This window comes from Rhinatrema bivittatum, chromosome 3 (assembly GCF_901001135.1).
Source record: "Rhinatrema bivittatum chromosome 3, aRhiBiv1.1, whole genome shotgun sequence".
Taxonomy (NCBI): Eukaryota; Metazoa; Chordata; class Amphibia; order Gymnophiona; family Rhinatrematidae; genus Rhinatrema; species Rhinatrema bivittatum.
The window spans coordinates 591722397-591749162 of record NC_042617.1 but is presented as its reverse complement, the minus strand read 5'-3'; the positions used below and the strand labels follow the sequence as shown (position 1 = coordinate 591749162).

General features: G+C 45.0%; 1 long non-coding RNA gene across 1 annotated transcript; it reads left to right on the top strand.

The window, feature by feature from the left end:
* The first annotated feature begins 732 nt into the window (after positions 1–732).
* On the top strand, positions 733–21866 carry LOC115088439. The gene is made up of 3 exons (XR_003855777.1): positions 733–965; positions 12243–12275; positions 21281–21866. It is a non-coding gene; the product is annotated as an uncharacterized LOC115088439 (long non-coding RNA).
* Positions 21867–26766: the final 4900 nt, after the last annotated feature.

Here is a 26766-nt window from a genome sequence, read left to right as displayed (position 1 = left end):
AAGGGAATGGTGAATAAAACAGAAAATGTCATAATGCCTCTGTATCGCTCCATGGTGAGACCACACCTTGAATACTGTGTACAATTCTGGTCGCCGCATCTCAAAAAAGATATAATTGGGATGGAGAAGGCACAGAGAAGGGCAACCAAAATGATAAAGGGAATGGAACAGCTCCCCTATTAGGAAAGGCTAAAGAGGTTAGGACTTTTCAGCTTGGAGAAGAGACGACTGAGGGGGGATATGATAGAGGTGTTTAAAATCATGAGAGGTCTAGAACGGGTAGATGTGAATCGGTTATTTACTCTTTTGGATAATAGAAAGACTAGGGGGCACTCCATGAAGTTAGCATGGGGCACATTTAAAACTAATCGGAGAAAGTTCTTTTTCACTCAACGCACAATTAAACTCTGGAATTTGTTGCCAGAGGATGTGGTTAGTGCAGTTAGTATAGCTGTGTTTAAAAAAGGATTGGCTAAGTTCTTGGAGGAGAAGTCCATTACCTGCTATTAAGTTCACTTAGAGAATAGCCACTGCCATTAGCAATGGTTACATGGAATAGACTTAGTTTTTGGGTACTTGCCAGGTTCTTATGGCCTGGATTGGCCTCTGTTGGAAACAGGATGCTGGGCTTGATGGACCATTGGTCTGACCCAGTATGGCAAGTTCTTATGTTCTTATGTACCCTCAATACCTGAAAATAAATAAATTGTCCCTCTGTTATCCCCAGGAAGGGAAGGAGCCTGCCAGCTGTCACCACTGTCCAAAGCTTCCCCCGTTACTGCGTCAGTAGCAGCCTCGGTTCTGCAGGCTGGGAGGTCTGAACTGAACTTGAGACCTTCAGCACAGCCAGAGATAAGTCGCCCTGGGCTTGTGAAGAGCTATTCATGGAATTCCCTGGAAAAGCAGAATGTAAACCAATAAATCAGATCAAATTCTCCTGCACATCTCAGGCTGCACGGCAGAGGGTAAGAGGATTTTTGTATTCTGCATGAAACAGAAATACATTGCAGTATAGCATTAAATATGATAAATGCTTTAGGGGATGATTAACCCCCAAGGTTTTTGGACTCCAGGGGGCAGCCGAATATTGGGTTCTCCATAAAAGGGAACAACAACAAACAACAAACCTTTTCCATTGAAAAAAAATCAGTAGAACTAGGGGTCACGATTTGAAACTCCAGTGAGGAAGACACAGAACCAATGTCAGGAAGTATTTCTTCACGGAGAGGGTGGTGGATGCCTGGAATGCCCTTCCGGAGGACGTGGTGAAGACTAAAACTGTGAAGGATTTGAAAGGGGCGTGGGATAAACACTGTGGATCCATAAAGTCTAGAGGATGGGAATGAAGAGAAGAGGCATGGGGGTGGCTTGCGGAAATGGAGGGCACTACCTGCTGATTACTACCCTTAGGGGCAGACTTTCAAAGGCTATGTGCCTAAGATACACGCGTAACCCGAGAAAATCTGCCCCTGTGTGCGCCGAGCCTATTTTGCATAGGCTCGGCGGCGAGTGCAAGCCCCGGGATGCGCATATGTTCCGGGGCTTTAGAAAATGGGTGGATCAGGGGCGGGGCCGGGGGCGTGGCAAGGCCGGGGCATGCTGGCGGTCCGGAGGTGGGGCTGGGGGCGTTCCTAAGACCTCCGGCACAGCGGCCATGCCGGAGGTTTGCGCGCTGGCAGCTGACCAGCGCGCGCAAGTTACGCCTGCCAGAGGCAGGCGTAACTCCATCAAATAAGATAGGGGGGGATTTAGGTAGGGCCAGAGGGTGGGTTAGATAGGGAAAGGAAGGGAAAGGTGGGGGGATCCAAAAAAAAGTTCCCTCCGAGGCCACTCCGATTTCGGAGAATGGGGAAAGCCATCGGGGCTCCCATCGGGTTCAGTGCGCACACCGAGCCCTGATTTTATAACATACGTGCGGCAGAGCGCATTCATGTTATAAAATCAGGTCTGTGTGGGAAAATAAGTGTGGGAGCCTGCTGGGCAGACTGGATGGGCCATTTGGTCTTTTTCTGCCGTCATTTCTATGTTTCTGTGGAATATTCAGATGCTATTTCTTGTGTTTTCTATAGGGGAGTGAGAGGAGCAGTACAACAGCAAGAGAAGAATATGAATATGGTAGAAAAATATGTAATAAGGTATACATTAAATATATAGGAACATTAAATTAAAAATAAATAGAATAAAAGCAAATGTATTTTGCATAAAACCAATATTAAACAGAAATAATAAAATACAAACTTATAAAACCCATAACATATACCAGGCTAAAATACAAAGCCTGGCACGACCCTGATTTAGATAATGCCACTATTAGAGGCTGGACCATAATTCTTATTTACGTTTAGGAAAGAGCAGCAGAAAACAAAGAAACAATGAATGAAGTCCCTATGGTACCGTGTCCATCAGCACAACCCCATAAACAGTAATAATGATCCCCTTTTAGACAAAAATAGTGTGAAAGGTCTATCAACAAGCTAGATACCTGTTTTATATTACATGTGGGTATCCAGAATTATTGCCCAGCCCCTGATGCAGGCATTAGCTGAAACATGGCCATGCCAGGCTTCGTATTTTCATGGGGCATATGTTGTGGGTTTTTAAAGTTTTTGTTTCAGTATGTCTGATTAATATTTGTTTTTATGTACAATGCATTTTATATTTTTGTTTTTACTCTATTTTTTTTATTAAATGTTTCTATATATATATTTTTTTCTCTATATCTTATATTTTCCCACCATATTCCCACATATTCTTTCATCCTCTAGCTGGTTGCCTTTGTTTGTAGCAGTTTCCCTTTGCTTCTCCCTGCTCCTTGTTTCTATAGGGGACCAGCATCCGCACAGCAGCTTTGTAAAGGAATAATCCGGCTCCTGCCTAGGGAAAAAGAGGCAGCGAATGCCTCCTGCGGCTCAGATCAGGCCGGGTTTGAAAAGCTCCGTTATGCACCCAGGTTTGCCCCCAGCCACTGCTATGGCACTGAATAGCGATTCATTTTACTCGCCTGCCTGGATAGATAACTGTTTGCTTCAGCCTTCTTTCTGGCTTCAGTTTGGGTGAGCTGAGCCTTAGTCTTTAGTTTCGGTCTGGTCCCATTGTGAGAAAGATGTCGCAGGAAGACGATGGAAGAGCCTTCAGCTAAAGTCTGATTTGTTCATAGGAAGGGTGATTTTCAAAAGGAATTTCAGGGGGGGGGGTTTACATTTATTTATTTATTTATTTTTAGATTTTTATATACCGGTGTTCCTGTATTAAAATACAGATCACATCGGTTTACACTGAAACATAAAAATTACGCCAAGAGGCGGTACATATAACAAGGTTATAGAACTTGGAAAACATGGAAAACAGGTTCAAAAGATAACATTGAGAAAATTGTATAGTCTCTTTGAGAAACCAAATCATAAAATAAGGCGTTTTACATGTGTTACATGTGTTACATGTGGGAATGGCCTGTCAGAGAGTTGCCTGCCTGACATCCTGTCTGCCCATGAGTTTGCCTGCAGGCAGCAGCAGCGCACACACATTTTACCCTCAGTAAGTAGGGGCAATCCTAGGGATGAGCTGGGTGAGCTGGGGGGGGGGGGGGGGGCGTTACTTATGCACATCTTTTTACATTTTCAAAACTCTGCACCTAAATAACCTTGAACATTTCTGTGCACACAACAGTGGGCATATTTAAGTGGGGTTAAACTGGTGGGATAATTTTAAAAGCGAACTTACATGCATAGAGGTAGATTTTAAAAGGCTTGCATGCGGCAAACCTGGGAGATCCACGTGTAACTCGGATGCATGCAGGCCACGGCAAACCTGGGAGATCCACGTGTAACTCGGATGCACACGGGCCACGGCAAACCTGGGAGATCCACGTGTAACTCGGATGCATGCAGGCCACGGCAAACCTGGGAGATCCACGTGTAACTCGGATGCATGCAGGCCACGGCAAACCTGGGAGATCCACGTGTAACTCGGATGCACGCGGGCCACGCAGATTTTAAAAGACCCGTGGCCATGCGTGTATCTCCCGGCACGCAAATAAAAAAGGTTTGGCGAAAAAGGGGCGGGGCGTGGGCATGGTCTGTGCGGGGCGTGGGCGGGCTGGGACAGCACCCTGAACTCAGTTACGTGCTGCTACACGCTCAAGATGGCATTCGCACGCACATGCACACGTCAGTATAAAATCATGCACACGTGTAGCCGCGGGTAGCTGATTTTACAACATTCACACATAAACGCGTGCATTTTATAAAATCGGCACGCACATGTGCACATGCCAGCAAACGAGCACACGTGTGTCACTTTGAAAGTTACCGCTATGAGTTTTCTGTGAAAATTGGTTTAACTTACAAGTTTCTTTGCGATAACTTTATGAGGGCTGTTACAAAATGATTCCCTTAGGGCCGGATTTTAAAAAGCCTACGCGGGTAGATCCATTGGATTTATGGGCGTAGGTGGGGTTACACGCACCGGGCCTATTTTAGAAAGGCCTGGCGACGCGCATAAAGCCCCAGGACGCCTCTAAGTCCTGGGGCTTTGGGAAAGGGGCGGAGAGGGGACGGGGAGAGGGCAGGGTGGGACAGTCCGGGGGGCTGGGGTGGAGCAAGAGGCCTTCGGCACAGCAGCCATTTGCCACTGTATCAGAGGATCGTGTGCCGGCCGGGTTATGGCGCGCGCAACCTGCACCTGCCCCTAGGCAAGCGCGGCAGGTAAAACAATTATTTTGGGAGGTTCTAGATTAGGGATAGGGGGTGGGCTGCTTAGGGGAAGGGAGGTTAGGGTAGGTGGTTGGGAACGGGGGAAGGCCGCGGGCGTCGGTGCGCGAAAGTTGCGCAATTGTACACCCCCTTGTGCGCGCCGACCTCCGATTTTATAACATGCGAGCACCTGCGCACGCATGTTATAAAATAGGGCGCTGATGTGTGCGCGCCGGTAGCTCCCGCACATGGACGCATGTGGTTAGGTATTAAAATCTACCCCTGAATGTTGAACTTGAATACATAATAGCGTTATTATTCAAGCAATGGACTTACCTGTCCCGAATTCAAATCTTTCCTTGGTGCCAACAGCTGATGGCCTGGTGATCTCCAAAATATATTTTCTTTTCAAATCAAAGAGTAATATTTTAAAATAATTATCTTGGGTGGTAGAAAAAACCACAATGGGCTCTCTTTACAGAGGGAAGGAAAATCAATTCTCCAACAATAGCAGCAATCTCATCATTGTTCCAGATTTTTGTTTAATGTGCAATTCAGACAATAAAAATGTACATTCAACAAAATATCGGGCAGATATGAAATGCCCGGTGCACATAAATCCCAGGAGTTACGCGTGTTACTGGTCCCTGTGCCTGCTGCGCACATTTTCAAAGGGTCTGGCCACGCACATAATCCCGGCCTCGCACATAATCCCGGCCACGCGCATTATGCGCAGATGTGCAGGGGCCCAGAGAAAAGGGCAGTCCAGGGGGGGGGGGCGAGGAGGGGCGGGGCTGGGGGCGGCCAGCACAGTGGCCATTTGCAAGTTGCTTCTTCTCCAACGGAGCAGTAAACAACAAAACAAAAAAAAAAGAAAGGTAGGAGACAGGGTTTAGGCGATGGGGAGGAGAGGAGAGGACAGGAGAGGGGAAGAGGGAGGCAGTATGGGTAGGGGGGTGGGGAAGTTCCCTCCCTGTCCGCTCCTTAATTGGAGTGGACTGGGAGGGAACTGGGAGAGGCCTGATCTCGTCGCCACGCGTACTTTTATAAAATTAGGCCCCCCTGTGCGTTCTGCCTGCCGATGCACGCGTGGATTACAAAATCCGGCGCGCTTGTGCGTGCGGCCCACAGATTTTATAACATGCGCGCGCCGGCGCCTCCATGTGTGCGCACCTTTTAAAATCTACTCCGATGTGTGCAAATAAGTCTGATAAATTATTTGCATATTTGTTTTGCTCCATTTTGAAAGCATAACCCAATATCATTCATTTAAATATTATTGAGATGTTTTTAATAGGGAGGTCTAAGGGAGAACTTGTCAATATGTCCCACCTATGGGAGAGGGCAGATAACTCAATAACTGTGTGATCTAGAATGAGCATGTGTAACGTTCACATATATGAAGATTCTCCCAGGGATGGAGATGTTGAGCAGAAAATAAAAATAACATAAAATAAAATAAACACGCAATATTACTATTGCAAGCAATGCAAATATAACCTTTGGGCAGGTAAACCTGGATGATGTCCCAGGACCCACACCTCAAACACAGTCTCTTACAGTTACACCTTTGCATGTTGTTAATTCATCTGAGTGCCCGTTATTCCCTGACCAGGAGAAGGAATAATCCTCTAGGCCCTGTGCATTGCTTCAAGTCAAACACTAAATTAAACTGCATTGTAAACAGAACTGATAAGCCATCAAAGCATCAGTAATCATGCTGGAAACATTAGGTGTTTTCCAACAAAACTTATACTGATAAATTTAGTATTTAATAGAAACAAGTTCTTTACAGCTATTGTTATTTCAAAATATGATGTTACACATTTTGTTCTTGAATAAGTTGGTGACCATTCCTCCTTCAATCAATTTGTATTGATGAATAACTTCCAAGTTGAATTAGTCAGTGACATTTATCTTCCTTTCCAATCAATTTGGGCAATTAGAAAGCTCCCTCCCTATTGATAGGGAATGGATTTTGTAGTCCATGGGATCATATTCCACAAATTCTAACGTCTCCTATCTCTTCTGTTGTTCTTCTCTTTTCTCCTGCTGGGTATCTGGTTTACTCCTTTTCTCCTGTGGATCCACAAACTTTCCGTCTCTCGCCTTTACTCCTTCCTACAGAAGCGGATGAAAACCCATGCCCCCTCCAGAACTAGATGTAGTCCACTGATGAGAAACACCACTTCTGTGAATGGCACACATTGAGCCCCTAGAGGAGTGTTCAGGCAAGACTTAAAAAGGGAAACCAAAAAGAAGGAAATAAAGAGTAGAACAAGATCCTTTTCAAAACAAAAAGTCTCCAATAGGTCATCTTAAGGTTAATACTTTCCTTTTACCAAGCCTCAGCCCTAGAGGCCCATGAGTCCTTCCTTGAGTAAAATAAACAAACCGGGAACAGCATAATGACTTGCTGCCCCTTCAAGGGATAACTAAAAACTCCACATAGGAGCATGGTGACTTGGTTTTATATACACCACTTTCAATCTCCCACACCACCTCCTATTTCCTAACACGTGGGCCGATACAGTAACGTGCAGAGTGAGAGCAAGATGCTCAAGATATAAATTACTGGGTGTGGCTGCAATGCTGAGCTGAAGGTGAAGGACAAGGGGTAAGGCTGTCTCTCTTCCTGTAGAAGACCTTGCCACTTGTCAGATTGCTATGGTTAAGCGGTGTTTGGGTGGATTCTGGGTACTGTGGCAGATGACCACGCCCACGGGGAGGGGAGCCACAGTACTGGGCTAGACTCAGGACGCACAAACCCAGAATTAGATCTTTTATTGCACAGTTTGATGTGGTGAGGTGATCCAGAGGTTGCAGTCCCGGGATACTCGGCAGAGGGGACTCTTCTCACCCCTACTTTGTACATCTTATGGTGCTTTGATGAGTTGATTCAGCTCTTTGTGCTGCTTTGGATTTTTCTAACCACCTTCTCTTCTTCATTGCCTATTCATGGTGCCTTAGAATGTTGATGCCACTCTTGGAGCTGCCTTCGAGGGTTTATGCCACTGTTTGCTGAAAACTTGGTGTGTTCTTCCCATTCTTGCTGCTGCTTTGCTGCTCTGATGATGCCTTGGAATATTTCTTTCATTGCTGGTACTAGCCCTTTACGATGACTCAGGCTATTCATGCCAGTTTTGTTGCCACTTTGTCACAGTCTCGGTTCCTTGGAGTCTTTCCCCCTTCTGATAAAGTCTTCTCACATGTTCCACTAGAAGTCATGATAAAAACCCCAATTCTGGAGCCCAAAATAGGCTACAGTGCCTCCCCCATTGACTTTAATGGCAAACAAATGAACAAATAAACAAATATATATTTTTTTTATCTTGAAACTATTGAAACAACTTTAGGTGGCCACAAAACAAATGAATGGATGGAACTAAATATTTTTCCTCTGCACATCCCTATAAATTGCTTGCAGAAGGGAAAACATTTAGCTTAATAAATGCTTCTACAAGCCACTGTCTCACACAAGAGCGAAACGCTTTACTGGTTACCACACATTGTATTAATAAAGAATTCACTACATCGCATCAGCTTCCGTTTTTGTTTTCTTTAACTTGTTTACATTATCTGTTGTAACGCTTCAAATGGCCTTTTGCTCATCTGCTGCTATTCTCATGTACTCTATTAAAAAAGACAGCTAATAAACCCAAATAAATACATAAAAAAAGAAATACGAGTCTGACTAAACACATCCAGTCCTTCTGACTTGCCTTTAATAATTAGTGATGCATTTGCAGATTATTTTATGGAAAAGACAGATAAACTCCAGGCTAGTAATAGTGTGACAAAAGAAGAAGAGGAGGTAGGTGATGTGGCCACCTGGGCACAGTTTTCTTTGATGCAGAAGCCATGATTTGCCAAAATTGATGCCCAAGAAAATATTACTAATTGCATACTTGATGCATTTCCGTTATGCTTGATTCGAGGATCTCAAGAAATAGTGTGTGAGCCATTACTTAATCTAACTAAGGCCTGGATTTTCTAAGGTCGCGGACCTTAGAGAATCCGGCAGTAACGGCGGGGTGGGGGTGAGAAGTGGGAGGGTGGGCCTGTGAACGCCGACAGTGATTGCACCACCGTGGTGTTATCGCTGCCGGCTTTCGCACCCAATAGCGCCACCGTGAAAGATGGTGCTACTGGGCGCGATACTAATGGTAATAAGGAGTCTTACGTTTCGCCGTCAGCGAAGTTTCCGCGGCATCCACCCTGATGCCGCCCCAACTCCTCCCCTTCCGGTGCGGACTCCGCCCCGATTTAGCTATCGCACGTGAAAAGTCCCTTTTTGCGTGCGATAGCTAAATCTAATGAAACCCCCGCAGGTTTCATTAGAGGAAGAATATTTGCCAAAGGTACTGAAAAGAGCTGTGTTGCATCGAGTTCAAAAAGGTTTCTCACTTCCAGGTGCGGTGATGTCAAATTATGGACTCATTTCTAGCTTGCGCTCATTATGGAAATTGATTAAAAAGTGGGTGCTCCAACAGCTGGTGGTTTACCAAACCTGTCCTGAGGATCCCACAGCCAGTCAGGTATTTAAGATGTCCACAATGAATATGCAGGAGATAAATTTGTATATACTGAGTTTGCATACCATGGAGACTCCGTATATGCAAATTTATCTCATGCATATTCATTGTGGACATCTTGAAAACCTGACGGGCGGTGGGATCCTCAGGACAGGTTTGGGAAGCCCTGCCCTAGACAGTTTAGATTTTGCAAAACGTATGTGCAGAGACCGTCTTACCAGCCTTAACTACACTAGATAAGGGATCAGTGACTCTACTGATTCAACTGGATATTTCATCAATCTTTGATATGGTGTCTCATGACATTTTAATTTCTTGACCTCATAATTTTGGACTACAGTCTTCGTTTTAGCAAGGTTTATTTCATATTTTTGTTAAACAGATAAAAGTTTGAAATGAATGACACTGATATCTGTGGTCCCTCGAAGATTCTCATTAACCTCGATTTGATTCAGTTTGTTTCTGTAGCCCTTAGGGCACATTTTAGCTTCGATAGGGTTATCCTAGTTACCTCCATTGCCTGCAATATCATCCCTAAAATCTTCCAGTGGAATAAAAGCAATCATTCCAATATGGGCTGCACGCGCACTTTATAAAATCAGGCCTATATGTGCATGCACCGGCTAGCGTGCGCACATATAGGCCGCGCGCGCTTCTTTTAAAATCTACCCCAGTGTTCTCAGTAGGCAATTCACTTGGAAACATGGCAAGTTTTCCTAGAAGCCTCATGAGAGGCTTCTAGGAAAAGTAAAAAGTCATGGGATAGGAGGCGATGTCCTTTCGTGGATTGCAAACTGGTTAAAAGACAGGAAACAGAGAGTAGGATTAAATGGGCAATTTTCTCAGTGGAAGGGAGTGGGCAGTGGAGTGCCTCAGGGATCTGTATTGGGACCCTTACTTTTCAATATATTTATAAATGATCTGGAAAGAAATACAACGAGTGAGATAATCAAATTTGCAGATGACACAAAATTGTTCAGAGTAGTTAAATCACAAGCAGATTGTGATAAATTGCAGGAAGACCTTGTGAGACTGGAAAATTGGGCATCCAAATGGCAGATGAAATTTAATGTGGATAAGTGCAAGGTGATGCATATAGGGAAAAATAACCCATGCTATAATTACACAATGTTGGGTTCCATATTAGATGCTACAACCCAAGAAAGAGATCTAGGCGTCATAGTGGATAACACATTGAAATCGTCGGTTCAGTGTGCTGCGGCAGTCAAAAAAGCAAACAGAATGTTGGGAATTATTAGAAAGGGAATGGTGAATAAAACGGAAAATGTTATAATGCCTCTGTATCGCTCCATGGTGAGACCACACCTTGAATACTGTGTACAATTCTGGTCGCCGCATCTCAAAAAAGATATAATTGCGATAGAGAAGGTACAGAGAAGGGCAACCAAAATGATAAGGGGAATGGAACAACTCCCCTATGAGGAAAGACTAAAGAGGTTAGGACTTTTCAGCTTGGAGAAGAGACGACTGAGGGGGGATATGATAGAGGTGTTTAAAATCATGAGAGGTCTAGAACGGGTAGATGTGAATAGGTTATTTACTCTTTCGGATAGTAGAAAGACTAGGGGGCACTCCATGAAGTTAGCATGTGGCACATTTAAAACTAATCGGAGAAAGTTCCTTTTTACTCAACGCACAATTAAACTCTGGAATTTGTTGCCAGAGGATGTGGTTAGTGCAGTTAGTATAGCTGGGTTTAAAAAAGGATTGGTTAAGTTCTTGGAGGAGAAGTCCATTACCTGCTATTAAGTTCACTTAGAGAATAGCCACTGCCATTAGCAATGGTTACATGGAATAGACTTAGTTTTTGGGTACTTGCCAGGTTCTTATGGCCTGGATTGGCCACTGTTGGAAACAGGATGCTGGGCTTGATGGACCCTTGGTCTGACCCAGTATGGCATTTTCTTATGTTCTTATGTTCTTATGTTCTTATGCCCAAGAAACAATAAATCAGATTTTTGTAAGTTTAGAATCAGCTGATTCTCGCACATCTAATGACTCATTAAAATACGTTTTGAGGTAAATCAGTGGAGGACTACCATCAGGTTCACATGGGAACACAAACTGAATATCATAAGCATATATAAACTAGGATAACCCGAACGAAGCTAAAATGTGCCCTAAGGGCGCCTCCTGTAGGCCCACGATCATATATATTTTTTCAAATTAGTAGCACTTAATCAGTGATAATCTAGACAGATAAGTGGCTGAAAATGCCACATTTTCTATTTATAGAAACATAGAAACAGAGAAATGACAGCAGAAAAGGACCAAACGCTCCATCCAGTCTGCCCAGCAAGCTTGTGGTAGCATCAAAAGTTTCAGGCTTATTGGTTAAGGGTAGTAACAGTCGCATCAGCAAGTTACCCCCATGCTTGTTTGTTTTCCCAGACCGTAAAATTCAGTGTCCTTGTTGGTTGCTGTCTGAGTCTGATTTCCCTTTTTTTTTTTACCCTATCATTAAAGCAAAGAGTAATATTGGAGCAGAGAGCAATATTGGAGTTGTATCAACAGCATGAAGACATTGATTAAGGGTAGAAACCACCACACAGCAAGTTACCCCCATGCACTTCCTTCTCCTTTTCCATCCTTTAGTCCTTAGGCATCCACAGTGTTTATCCCATGCACCTTTGAAATCTTTCACTGTTTTTGTCTTCACCACTTCCTCCAGAAGGGCATTCCAGGCATCCACCATCCTCTCCCTGAAGAAATATTTCCTGATGTTGGTTCTGAGTCTTCCTCCCTGGAGTTTCATTTTGTGATCCCTGGTTCTACTAATTTCTTTCATAGGGAGAAGGTTTATTGTTGATTGTGCATCATTAAATCCTTTCAGGTATCTGAAGGTCTGTATCATATCTCCCCTGCACCTCCTCTCCTCCAGGGTGTACATATTTAGGTCCTTCAGCCTCTCCTCATAAGTCATTTGATGGAGATCTCCCACCATTTTGGTCGCCCTTCTCTGGACCGCCTCTAACCTGTCTCTGTCCCTTTGCAGATACGGTCTCCAGAACTGAACACAGTACTCCAGGTGAGGCCTCACCAAGGACCTGTACAAGTAGATTATCACCTCCTTTTTCTTACTGGTTATTCCTCTCTTTATGCAGCCTGTAGCTATTGCCTTGTCACATTGCTTCGCCATTTTCAGATCACTAGACACTATCACTCCAAGGTCCTTCTCTTGCTCCGTGCACAGCAGTCCTTCATCCCCCATCACATAAATCTCTTTTGGATTACCACACCCCAGATCATGACTCTGCACTTCTTGGCATTGAATCCCAGCTTCCATATCTTCAACCACCATTCAAGCTTCCCTAATTCAAGTCTCATTCTCTCTACTCCTTTCGGGGTGTCCACTCTGTTGCAGATCTTAGTATCATCTGCAAATAGACAAACTTTACCTGCTATCCCTTCTGCAATGTCTCTCACAGACACAGACAGAACGAGTCCTAACACCGATCCTTGCGGCACTCCACGTAACACCATTCTCTCTTCAGAGTAGGTTCCATTTATCATCACACGCTGCTTTCTATCTGTCAACCAGTTTGCAATCCACTCCAACACTTTTATGCTCACTCCCAAGCTTCTCATTTTATTCATAAGCCTCCTGTGTGGGACCGTATCTAAAGCTTTGATGAAATCCAAGTAGGTCACATCAAGCACTCTTCCTTGAACTAATTGTTTAGTCACCCAATCAAAAAAAATCAGTCATATTTGTCTGACAGGACTTTCCCCTGGTGAATCCATCCTCCCTCGGGTCGAGCAACCCACTGAATTATAGACAGTTCACTCTCCTTTCCTTCAGCAGGTCTCCATTACTTTTCCCACAACCGAGGTGATATAACCGGCCTGGAGTTTCCAGCCTCCTCTCTGCTCCCACTCTTGTGAAGCGGGACCACCACCGCTCTTCTCCAATCTCTCGGCACCACTCCCGTTTCCAGGGATCTATTGAACAGATCTTGCAGCGGACTCACCAACACATCTCTGAGCTCCCACAGTATCCAGGGATGAATCTCATCAGGCCCCATGATTTTGTCCTCTTTCAGTTTTCCTAGGTCTTCCCATACATTCTCTTCTGTAAACGGAGTTTCTTCTGGTCCACCCTCCTCCAGTGTCTTGCTAATGAGCGATGGTCCTTCTCCAGCGTCTTCTTTAGTGAATACAGAACTGAAGTAATTGTTTAATATCTCCGCCTTTTCTTTGTTTCTCTCCACACATTGATCTATGTCACCTTTCAATTTCACTATACCACTTTGGAGCTTTTTCCTTTCTCTGATGTATCTGAAAAATGTTTTGTCCCCTCTCTTTATCTCTTTGGCAATCCTTTTTTCCTCCTGGCTTTTTACTTTCTTGATTGCTTTCTTCATCTCCCTCAGTTTCACCAGATATTAGAGATGTGATTCAGCCGAACCTTTCGGTTTGGCCTTTTGTTATCGGCCTGCCATGGGAAATTTCATTTTCCCACTGTTCGGGCCGATGCCTGAAACCCGCCCCAACCCTTCAGATTTAAAACAAACAAACAAACCCCAAACCCACCCCAACCCTTCAAATTTAATTAATTGCAACCCCCCACCCTCCTGACCCCCCCAAGACTTGCCCGCCCCCCCCCCCAAGACTTACCGAAAGTCCCTGGTGGGCCAGCGGGGATCCCGGGAGTGATTTCCCCCTCTCAGGCCGTTGGTTGCCACTAATTAAAATGGTGCCGATGGCTCTTTGCCCTTACCATGTGACAGGACAATCGGTGCCATTGGCTGGCCTCTGTCATATGGTAGGAGCAATGGATGGCCGGCACCATCTTAAAAAATTGGCACGGGCCATCCTTTGCTCCTATCATGTGACAGGGGCTGACCAATGGCACTGATAGCCCCTGTCACATGGTAAGGGCAAAGGGACATCGGGCCATTTTGATTAGTGGCGGCCGATGGCCCGAGAGGGGGGAAATCGCGCCCGGGACCCCACTGTGCCACCAGGGACTTTTGGCAAGTCTTGGGGGGGGGGTGTCAGGCAAGTCTTGGGGGGTCAGGAGGGTGGGGGTTGCAATTAATTAAATTTGAAGGGTTGGGGTGGGTTTGGGTTTTGGTTTTTTTAATGTGCCCTTTCTCTCCTCTCCAAAAACGATAAGAAAACCATACGAAATTTCGTGGATTTTCTTATTGTTTTGTCCCCCTCCCGAACCGCGATGGAACAGGAAATATCGTCTCTATTTCCTATTTTGTCGCAAATGAATACACATCCCTACCAAATATTCTTCCTTGTGTTCTCCTTTTTGGGATCCTTTATATTTCTTGAATGCTATTCTTTTTGCTTTTATTTTATCAGCCACCTTCTTTGAGAACCAGATCAGTTTCTTATTTCTCTTGCTTTTGTTTACTTTTCTAACATATAGATTAGTTGCCTTAGTAATTGCTCCTTTTAGTTTGGACCACTGTTGTTCTACCTCTCTCATTTTCTCCCAGTTTTCAAGTTCTGCCTCCAGATACTTCCCCATTTCCACAAAGTCTGGATTTTTGAAGTTCAAAATTTGGGTCTTCGTGTGACTTCTAATCCTATTTGCAATTTCAAACCATACGGTTTGATGATCACTGGTACTGAGGTGGGCCCCCACCCGGACATTAGAGACATTATCCCCGTTAGTGAGCACTAATTCGAGTATAACTCCCTCCCTCATGGGTTCCATTACCATTTGTTTGAACAGAGCCCCTTGCAGGGCATCCACTATCTCTCTACTTCTGTTAGATTCTGTAGAAGGGATTCTCCAGTCTACATCCGGCAGATGAAAATCTCCAACAATCAACACTTCTCCCTTCTTTCCCACCTTTTGGATGTCTTCAACCAGATCTCTGTATAGTTCTTCCATTTGAGTCGGAGGCCTGTAAACCACTCCATTAAAAATGGATGCACCGCCATCTTTTTTTTAGGATGGCCCATAATGGTTCTTCAATCTTCTTTGCCCCATCTTCCTTTCAGTTGCTTGGATATTGTTTTTGACATAAAGAGCCACTCCTCTCCCTTTTCTGTCCTTCCTTAACATGTTATAGCTTGGTATGGCCGTATCCCAATGGTGAGAATCCATGAACCATGTTTCCATAACAGCAACAATGTCCAAGTCCGCCTCCACCATTAGCGCTTGCAGGTCTTGAATTTTGTTGCCCGGACTACGAGCATTTGTGCTTCCACCTTTGTCCTTCAGGTTACTACTTTTCTTCGACTTCTTTTGTGCCTTATTCAGCTGACCTTTGTTATCCCCTGCACCCAATTCCTTTGTATTTGTATTTGGGGGATGACGTTTCAATGTCCTTCTGCCACCCCAGGCACTGGGCTCACTCTTTATGATTCATAGTTAAAAAATATAGCCGATTAAGGTAAAAGTTATCCGGAATGACCAGGAATACATTTCCAGATAACTTTAATCCTGCTGTTTGACATGTCTTAAGTTAAATGAATACCCCAGAAATGCCTCTCACGTATCCAGATAATTTGTATCTGAATAATGACTTATCTGAATACATTTTATCTGAATAACTGCTGATGATATGCAAAAGTAAGCATTTATCAGGATAGCTCAAAAGTTATCTGGATAATTGCCTTTGATTACCGACTTGAGGGTGATTTGCAGTTGAAAATCTAGGTGGCTAGATCTGGCTAACAATCAGCTTAATTTAGGTGGCCAAAATTAAAAGCACATTCAGAGATCCAGAGCAGGCTGGCAGTCTTTTGAGGAAAGGTGGAAACAAGAATTTTGCAATCCTCAAAATGTAGCTGCCTAGTAAGCCTGAGCATAAATGGAGGCCTGGCTATCATGGACAGTAAAAGAAAGGAATGTGGTTATATGCAGTGCTGTGCATGCGTTCACCCATCTCTGATGTGAGGTTCCAAAGTGAGAAATCAGAGCGACGGAGGGAGAATGAGAGGGAGGGGAGAGACAAAGGTTAAGCTCAGGGATATTATGGGACTTGCTCCAGGTCTTGTGCTAGAACTTGGAGTCAAACATATATCTGCATATCTATAAGCTTACACTGCATACTGTCAGCCCACATACTAAACACTAATGCAAGGCATCATTGTTGTCTCTGCAAAACTTGAGAAATGGAAGTATTTGCACAAATTCTCTCTCTACCACCTAATTGCTTTGCATTTATTCTTCTTTCCTAGCCACATTTTGGGTCAATCTTTGCCTTTCATACAGATGAACTGGTGATATCTGCTTTTTTTTTTTGCTGCTGTGATTTATTAGCCTTAACGTGTCACACAGTTGCATCATCTAGCCATGGCCATGTTTTATGCTTCTGCTTCTGTACATGGAAGCCTGAACAGCTGAGGAAATGCATTTAGCACCAATAGGAAATGTAACACATTAAAATGAAAAATTATCACCTCCCTTGCACAGTGAAATGTCGACTTCAAGCCAGTTCTAGATATGAATAAAAAAGAAACACAAGACTGTTTAACTCTTTCATTGCTGAAGCACATCTCTGATGGGATCTATTTAGTTTTCATTTGCAGATAATAGATTATAACTAGCTGCAGGGATTCAAATGGACAGAAATGCTATTAAGCAAATGCATTAGGCAATATTATAAACATTGTGATATTAGCTTGTGTTTAAATTGGTAAGAAGGATTGACCTGTTACTGTTACTGCCCTTAACAGAAGGCTTGGGAGCAGCCTGCACAGAGCAGCACTTGCTTGGCAGACTGGATGAACCATTTTGGTCTTTATCTGCCGACATTTACTCTGTTGCTATGACCATTCTGATCCATATCAATAATCCAGCGTAACAGTACAGGTCAACATCTCCAAACGCCGTTTTGCACTCTGGGAATCCTCCCCCCTGCTCAATTCCCATTATCTTGACTATCTTTCCAAATATTTTCCCCCAGGATCCTCCTCCTTCTTCTTCGGGCTTCCAGCCCAATTAGAAGCTGCCCAAAAAGGGACTGCAGCACCATGGGATTTCATTCATGGCTGTGCAGGTTTATCCTCATTTTTATTCCTTTTCCATCTTCCTGTCTCGCTCAACCATTTTCTGGTGTGTGTGTGTGCAGGTGTTGAGGGTAGAGGGGCACAAGTGAACAGCACACAAAACGAGAGAGAAATGCAAACACCGACAATGATTCATCAGCAACTCACAACAATCTCCAGCAGTAACCATCAATGCAACCACCAGGTCACAAAAGACAAGCGAGGTTTCAATACACGGAGCATATGTGCATGTTTCATGTAGGTGTGTACTCTGCTTATAAAATATTTGAGTCTGCATATACTTCCAGACCCCCCTGAAATGCCCTATTTTAGTGCGTATCGATTTATGCGCTTTCCCGACAGAGTGTGCATATTGACAACCTTTTGAAAATTTCCTTGGCCCTCAAAAACTGATATTCTGCTTTCTGTGACTGAATAGCCACCGCAGATCAGATTAAAATCTAATAGTGAGATTTATAATGGTGCAATAAGGCTTTACCATGTGATAAATCGTCTTTACTGTGCTTTATTTGTTTCTTGTCATGTGATATTTGGCATTACCACATGAGTAATGAAATATCATATGAAAATACAAAGCTATTGCAAATGAGCATGCAAATAAGCTAAGTTCATGCAAATGAGAGTCACCTTTTGCTGCTCCTGTTAAAATAATACATGTTTTGAGACAAAACAATGCAGAAAATAGCTACAGTTTTTGAATTCTAGCTATTTGTTTTTTGGACAAAATAATGCGTGAAAACAGGCAATTTCACGCGTTATTTTTTTCAGTCTAGAGCAGATCCACTTACAGAGGCTCACACCGACAAGAAATCCCTTAACTACCAGGTCAGGCTTCCAGGATCCACAATGTTAGGCAGCTTTATAGTGCTATTGGATGGTTCAGGCAGCGCTAAGAGGGAAAGGAGGCAGAGATGTCACCTAGGGAAGTCCCAGCCTCGGGGGCAGAGCAGCAACTGGTACAGGTGGAGGAGCAGGGCCCACGTTCAGGATCGACACGTTGGAGGCCACAAAGTGCTCGTCAGGTGTGAATCTTTCGTCCTTGCACTGCGTTGCATTAATGCACTGAAATCTCATTTACTGTAAACTGCTGTTATAGACGCTATAAAAAAATCTGTAAATAAATGTTCCAGAGGAGCTGTCGATCAAGAGCTCTCAGGCAAGAATGGATTTATATGAAGACCTAAAACCAGAGCTCGATCCAGTCACTGATAGGTGCCATGCCACGCCAGGTCTTGTGAAACTGCTGAGCTCCCTCCGTTTCTTGGCACGGGGATCCTTCCAAGCAGCCACTGGTCTTGTGGGGGACTTGTCACACGCATCCTTTTCCAGCAGCTTGCACCTGATTCTGCAAGCAATGCGCAGTCACATGCGCGCTTACACTGGGTTTCCCACTGGAAGGCAAGGATTGCTGGCCTAGCTCCCCCGTCTTCTGAGAGTTATAGACTGCAGCCACGCAGCCCTCATCCCACCCCAATCATAAGGTGTTCCACTCCCTTAACGGTCAATTTTAAAATGGCGCGAGGGCGTCCATGTGCGCGTGTTTCCCGGCACGCGCACATGGATGCGCCGATTTTATGACATGAGAGAGGCAACGCACGCATATTATAAAATCCAATACCTGTTCAATAAAGGAGCGGACTGGGAGGGAACTTTCTTAACACCCTACCTACCCTCTCCGCCCTGACCTTTAAACCCCAACTAACTCTACCTTAATATTTTTTATTTTGGAACTTACCTGCTCTCCCTAATAAGAATATAAGAACATAAGAAAATGCCATACTGGGTCAGACCAAGGGTCCATCAAGCCCAGCATCCTGTTTCCAACAGTGGCCAATCCAGGCCATAAGAACCTGGCAATTACCCAAAAACTAAGTCTATTCCATGTTACCATTGCTAATGGCAGTGGCTATTCTCTAAGTGAACTTAATAGCAGGTAATGGACTTCTCCTCCAAGAACTTATCCAAACCTTTTTTAAACACAGCTATAGTAACTGCACTAACCACATCCTCTGGCAACAAATTCCAGAGTTTAATTGTGCGTTGAGTAAAAAAGAACTTTCTCCGATTAGTCTTAATGTGCTACTTGCTAACTTCATGGAGTGCCCCCTAGTCTATTATCCGAAAGAGTAAATAACCGATTCACATCTACCCGTTCTAGACCTCTCATGATTTTAAACACCTCTATCATATCCCCCCTCAGTCGTCTCTTCTCCAAGCTGAAAAGTCCTAACCTCTTTAGTCTTTCCTCATAGGGGAGTTGTTCCATTCCCCTTATCATTTTGGTTGCCCTTCTCTGTACCTTCTCCATCGCAATTATATCTTTCTTGAGATGCGGCGACCAGAATTGTACACAGTATTCAAGGTGCGGTCTCACCATGGAGCGATACAGAGGCATTATGACATTTTCCGTTTTATTCATCATTCCTTTTCTAATAATTCCCAACATTCTGTTTGCTTTTTTGACTGCCGCAGCACACTGAACCGGCGCTGTCCCGGCCGGCCCCCGGCCCACCCAGACAGCACCCATGGCCCTCCCCGGCCCACCCCTTTTTTACAAACCTGGATGTTTGGAAAATGCACACGGCCCAGCCACGCGAGTATCTCCCAGTATTGATGCGTGCTGGGTTTTAAAAATTCACCCATTAATGTACATGTGGTGTGTGAGATGCACAAATGCGCATCTGTAATGCCGAGTCCAGGTACTTCAGAGCCACACACAATGGGAATTTGCAGTTTTTCAGCCGTTTGAGGGTGGGAGGCAGAGCTATGGCTGGCTGCTAGGTAAGAGTAGTGCTTAATTTCCTAGTCTCTTGCTATGTGTATGTTCCTGCCTTGTTAGTGTGCACCTCTCTAACACGTTTTCTGCTGAATCTTTATCTATACATATCCAGACGTGCCAGGCCTCATCGTACTGGCAGAGCTAGTCTAGGGAAACCTGCTGTGCTCCCTCTTCAGAAGGTGCTGGCTGAACCAGGCTCGCAGTTCCAGGGACTTCTTCTGGAGGTTAGCTGGCATGATTTTCTTGAGTCTGTACCTGCCAGGTGCTGGGACCTGAGTGTTGGGGCCTACGAAAAATAATAAAAGGACATATAAGTGTCCAGTAAAACAGTAAATGTTCTTATTTTTATATAAGATGTTCAGATATAAAGCTCCAAATTTGATCATGCTTTGCAAAAATTCTTGTCTGATATCCCTAACATTCATGTATTTATTTGTCAAGCTTTCCTGCACTCTCTTGTGCTCTATCCAGGGTCTCTTCAATGTCCTCAAAGATGTCAGGTCCCAATCGTTCAATCAGTCACTGCTCAGGACAATGCATGGTACTTCTCCTCCTATCTCCCTTGTGTAGCTCCTCCTGCTTGCCACTTTTGCCTTCAGCCACCGATGGGTCACCTGCTCACTGGTCTTCCTGATGCCACTTCATCTTGTAGACAGTATCAACAATTTTCCTCCAGATGACACCCTTTGAGGTCTTGGCTGCCTGGCTTCTAAATAACATGGAGTAGTTGCTGAGGGCATCCTGGATAAGTAGGTCGTTTCCCTCAGTGCTGAGCTTCTGTGCTTGAAGACGCTCCCCAGCTGTCTACTGCCAGAAGGGTAGTGCTACTTCCCTTCCCACTCCCATTTCCAGCTCACAGTCCTCCCCCCCCCCCCCCCCCCCCCACCTGCTCCTGCTCTGGTCACTGCCCCACCCTCTCTCTTCTCTCTATGGTCCTAACCTGCCTTGCTCCTCCCTCTGAACTCTTCTGTCTGTGCCTTTCCCCTCCCTGTGCCTCCTATCTCTCCCATCCTCCCTGTCTCTAGTCTCAACCTTGCCTCTCTCTCCCATCATTCTCCCCTCTACCACTCCTGCTTTCCTCCTCCTTCCTATCCTGATCTGCCTTTCTTCTCTCCTTTCTATCGGCACTCGCCCCATGCACACGCCTGTCACGCCCACCCCTGCTCCTTTCACGCGCCATCCTCACAACTCTTTCAGATATTCCTCTCTAAACACAAACTCACAGATAAATAAGACAAACAAAAGACAAACTCTCACCCTTCTTTTGCACACAGAAAAGGACAGAAGCCAAAGTGGAAGGGAAAGACTGAAGAGACAGGCAAAAGACAAAGACACATAGAAACATAGAAACATAGAAATGACGGCAGAAGAAGACCAATCGGCCCATCCAGTCTGCCCAGCAAACTTCACACTTCTTTTTTCTCATACAGCACTCAGGTAATTGTATTCCAATTCCTCTAACCACCAGCAAACTCCTCTCTCCACCAACGACATAACCTTCAAAAGAGCAGCTGCCGGAAACTGCCTTATATAAAGAAAAAAAAAAAACATGCAAAGCCTTACAGTAACATGAGAAGTGGGAATTTATTGTGTGATGTGCTTCTTTGGGACATTTTCCTATTCATGCCTACATTTTTATTGCGCAATCATTAACTTCCACAATGTACAAAGCTTTCTTATTTTTTAGCACAGCTAAGTAAATCTTCCCAGAAGTTTGTACCTGAGGCAATGGAGGATGAAGTGAGCTGTCTAAGGTCACTCGAAGATTTAGTGGAGGAAAGAGGATGAGAACCCTGGCCTCCCTGATTCACAGCCTATTGATCTAACCACCAGGCTACTCCTCTACTCCGCACGCTTGCAAACTACTATTCTTCTGTTTTTTTCATTTTATCATTATTGGAATTTAACTTCAAATATACATACATTTGAAAAGAAACATAGAAATACATATATAATAAGGGAAAAGAGGCAATATTAAATAAAAATATGGAAATCATAATGCATTTATATGTATTTCAGAAGAGACCATTATACGGAGGAATAACAAGAGAAATATGCTAAGGAGTGCAAGGGATGTTTACAGAAAAAAAAAAAGAGAAATCTGTTCATTTGAATTCAGACTGCCTTACCGAAAAACTATAATAGCAATGCTCGCATAGTTAAGATTAGCTTATAACTTAATTTTTGGCATTCAAAAAAGATCTCAGTTGAGATGGTGCAAAGAAAATATATTTTATTTATTTATTATTTATTTATTTATTTAGAACTTTTATATACCGATTTTCCAGTAACAGAGTTACTAATCAAGTCGGTTTACATTTTAAACAGTAACAATGACAAGATGATGTCTTACAATGAACAGGAAGATATAACTTGGATACAAATAACTGGGGTTAACAACATAAAGTAAAAGTTATGGAGCCTAATGTAGGCTGGAGTTCAAAACAAGTGTTAAGAATAAGACTAGATTTTTAAGATTAGACTGCATAGAGATAGGTGCCAAGAGTAGAGATGTGAATCGTGTCCTCGATCGTCTTAACGATCGATTTCGTCTGGGAGGGGGAGGGAATCGTATTGTTGCCGTTTGGGTGGGTAAAGTATCGTGAAAATCGTTAAAATCGTGAGCCGGCACACTAAAACCCCCTAAAACCCACCCCAACCCTTTAAATTAAATCCCCCACCCTCCCGAACCCCCCCCCAAATGCTTTAAATTACCTGGGGATCCAGCGGCGGTCCGGAACGGCGGCGGTCCGAAACGGCCTCCTGCTATTGAATCGTGTTGTCTTCAGCCGGCGCCATTTTGCAAAATGGCCGCCTCAAAATGGCGGCGGCCATAGACCAACACGATTCGACTGCAGGAGGTCGTTCCAGACCCCCGCTGGACTTTTGGCAAGTCTTGTGGGGGTCAGGAGGCCCCCCCAAGCTGGCCAAAAGTTCCTGGGGGTCCAGCGGGGGTCTGGGAGCGATTTCCTGCCGCGAATCGTTTTCCGTACGGAAAAATGGCGCCGGCAGGAGATCGACTGCAGGAGGTCGTTCAGCGGGGGCGGAAAATGGCGCCAGCAGAAGATCGACTGCAGGAGGTCGTTCAGCGAGGGTTCGGGACCCCCGCTGAACGACCTCCTGCAATCGATCTCCTGCCGGCGCCATTTTCCGTACGGAAAACGATTCGCGGCAGGAAATCACTCCCAGACCCCCGCTGGACCCCCAGGAACTTTTGGCCAGCTTGGGGGGGCCTCCTGACCCCCACAAGACTTGCCAAAAGTCCAGCGGGGGTCTGGAACGACCTCCTGCAGTCGAATCGTGTTGGTCTATGGCTGCCGCCATTTTGCAGCGGCCATTTTGCAAAATGGCGCCGGCTGAAGACAACACGATTCAATAGCAGGAGGCCGTTTCGGACCGCCGCTCTACCCAGGGTAATTTAAGGCATGGGGGGGGGGGGTTTGGGGGGGTGGGGGATTTAATTTAAAGGGTCGGGGTGGGTTTTAAGGGGTTTTAGTGTGCCGGTTTTCCCTGCCCTCCCCCCTTCCCCCGATTTAGCTATGGACCGCCCGCTGGACCCCAGGGTAATTTAAGGCATTTGGGGGGGGGGGGTTCGGGAGGGTGGGGGATTTAATTTAAAGGGTCGGGGGTGGGTTTTAGGGGGTTTTAGTGTGCCGGTTTTCCTGCCCTCCCCCTTCCCCCGATTTACGATTTTTTGACGATAAATCAGGGGAATTGGTATTGTATCGTGGCCCTAACGGTTTTTGACGATTTAAAATATATCGGACGATATTTTAAATCGTCAAAAAACGATTCACATCCCTAGCCAAGAGAGTTCTCTAGGGGGTTACAAATGGAGGGATCATGGGTTGGAGTTCTAATAAAAGCTGAAGTTAGGGGAATGCTTGACCCCATTTTAAAGAATCTAAGCTCTGGATTCATCATCCATCGCTGAATGATGAATCCAGCGAAAACAGGGGGGGGGGGGCGGGCCTACGAAAGCACGCAGCCTTCGCACCACCGCAGTGTGCCAGCTGACGGCTTTCGCATCGAATAGCGCCAGCATGAAGGTGGTGCTATTTGCTGGTAACTTTAATCGCTGGCAGCAAAGACACTGCCGGCTCCGCCCCTCCCCGTCCCAACTCCGCCCCTCCCCACCCCGACTCCTCCCCACCCTGACTCCTCCCCTCCCCCTAATTTGCATGCTATCGCACGTGAAAAGGGCCTTTTTGCGTGCGATAGAGGCTTTGATAAATGACCCATAAGATTGCAATACATTTACAAGGATGTTGAATAAGGCAGGCCAAACCTCACGGCGTCATGGAAAGAAAAACCTTCCTATGTTCCTGTGTTGGCCTTGCTAGGTTGGAAAAAATCCAAACCTTTTGCCCTTAAATAAACTTGATGATCTTGAAAAATAAATATGACCAGGGCTATGCCAGTCCCTAACACAGTTCCTAGTAGGGATGTGCAGAGCAAAATTTTATGTTCATATTTTTATGTCCGAAAGGGGGTCCCACTTGCAGCCAATATGGACATAAAAAAATCCAATGAGTTGGGTATATGTACATATGTGCAAAAAAAAAAATTTAAAACCCCCTCACCCTCCTTAATCCCCCCCCCCAGACTTACCACAACTCCCTGGTGATCGAGCGAGGAGTGAGGACGTCATTTCTGCAATCCTTGGCGAGAAGCATGTGACGTCGGTGGGCAACGTCGAGTGACGCGGCGTCACGTGATTCCCGGCTCGTTCGCGCCGGACGGCTCGTTTCGGCCCAAAAAGAACTTTTGGCCAGCTTGGGGGATCACATGGCGCCGCGTCACTCAGAGCTGCATCACGTGATTCCCGGCAAGGTTCGCGCCGGACGGCTCGTTCGGCCCAAAAAGAACTTTTGGCCGCTTGGGGGGTCATTGAGGCCACCCCAAGCTGGCCAAAAAGTTCTTTTTGGGCCGAACGGCCGTCCGGCGCGAACGAGCCGGGAATCACGTGACGCCGGCGTCACTCGACGTGCCGCCGACGTCACATGCTTCTCGCCAAGGATTGCAGAAATGGCGTCCTCACTCCTCGCTCCATCACCAGGGAGTTGTGGTAAGTCGGGGGGGGGGGACTTAAGGAGGGTGAGGGGGGTTTATATTTTTATTTGGGCTCAACAATCGCGATTTCCCACATATCGAACATATCTATGTCGATATGTGGGAAATCCGATCGTTTATAGTCGAATCAATTTTTTAAGTAAAAAAAAAAATATGAGTTGCGTTTTACTAATGCGGTCAATCCGAATGCACACCCCTAGTTCCTAGATGATCTTTGCTATTCAGGGGCAGTAGGAGGGGTTTTGATAGTTTTTGATTCCAACCTTTGGGGGGGGGGGGGAGGGGAGAGGCTTTTTGGAGTATGAAGACGCTTTGGATCATGCCCAGTTCTTTAGTGGATGAGTGGGAAGGAGACAGAGGAACGTAACGAGCTTGAAACCATGCCTGGGCTTCATGAGAGAGTGGATTGGAGAGCTGGAGATTCCCCAAGATTTCACAGAGGGGCAATTCAAGCATCTGAGGAAGAGATTTTTTAGAGACTTTTTGGATTTTGGTTGCCCAGTGCCTGAGGGAAGGGCATGACCTCCCCCCCCCCCTGTGTCCCTAAGGATCAGGGATCTTTAGCCCATTTGACCAGTTTAACAACGCAGAGGGGGTAAGAGAAGGATATCGCCTTTTCAGCCAATAACTCAGAGAGACTTGTATCTTTGAGAGTTTGGATTACAGTTGAGATGTTTGACTTCGTTGGAGCTCAGTTTAGTATTTTGGCTTGGGGATTATTGTTCGTCTTTCAGCTCTGTTCATGCTAGGACTGGAACTTCACTCTAGTTATCCCACTCTTCCTGGTGAGGATATTTTCACTCAGGATGAAAGTGCAAGAGCAAGAAGGGAAGTGAAGAGAAGAAGGATGGATAGAGAAACCATTTGCTTTTATTGATCTTATTTCCTGATTTTGACTTGGATCCTCTTCTTTAAGTTACAGTAAAGACCATCTTTTATTTGAACAACCATCTACATACTTCAGTGTTTCTTTGTGGGGTACCCGGTATATGATTTTCTAGGGGATGGATGCACCCTTTTATGATTCCTGGTTTCTCCCTGTTGTGCTAATTTTGGCTTCCCTGCTCTTACCTTTCACTATCTGGCACTTTCTGGGAAATATTTGATCTAGAGTTTGTTCACTGAAATTGTGATTCATCAGCACCAGAGGCCCCGAAGAGAAATCTTCTACTCCCCTGGTCTTGAATCCAGATCCATAGCACCCCTAGTTAAGGATAAAGCACTGAAATGGGGGATTAGCTACACAAAGTATGAAATCATGACCCTGAGCAATAACAAAAGTTAAAGCAAAGTACTGTAGCTCTCCTGGATTCTTCAATGATTTCTCCAGGAAGCCAGAAATGTCTAAACTCTCCAAGGAAACATCAACTATTACCTCCTTCTATTGTAGGCCCTCAATCGCCCTCTTCCCAGAAGCAAGATGAAATGTTGCAATGGGGAGAAAAATTTCATCAGGGATTCATCAGGGATCTAGCAGCATTTTCCAACCTCCAGCATACCTCTTGTTGATCCTGGATTTTAACCCTATTTTTACCATTCTCAAACTGTGTAACTGAGGCCTCCATAAGCAACTATCCTATTCTCACAGGAGTCCACCCTGTCTTCCTGGACTTGAAGCCATGAATGAATATCCATAGTAAGTAATGCTAAGCCAGGCACAGTCTGTTCCAACGAAGCTATTCCATTC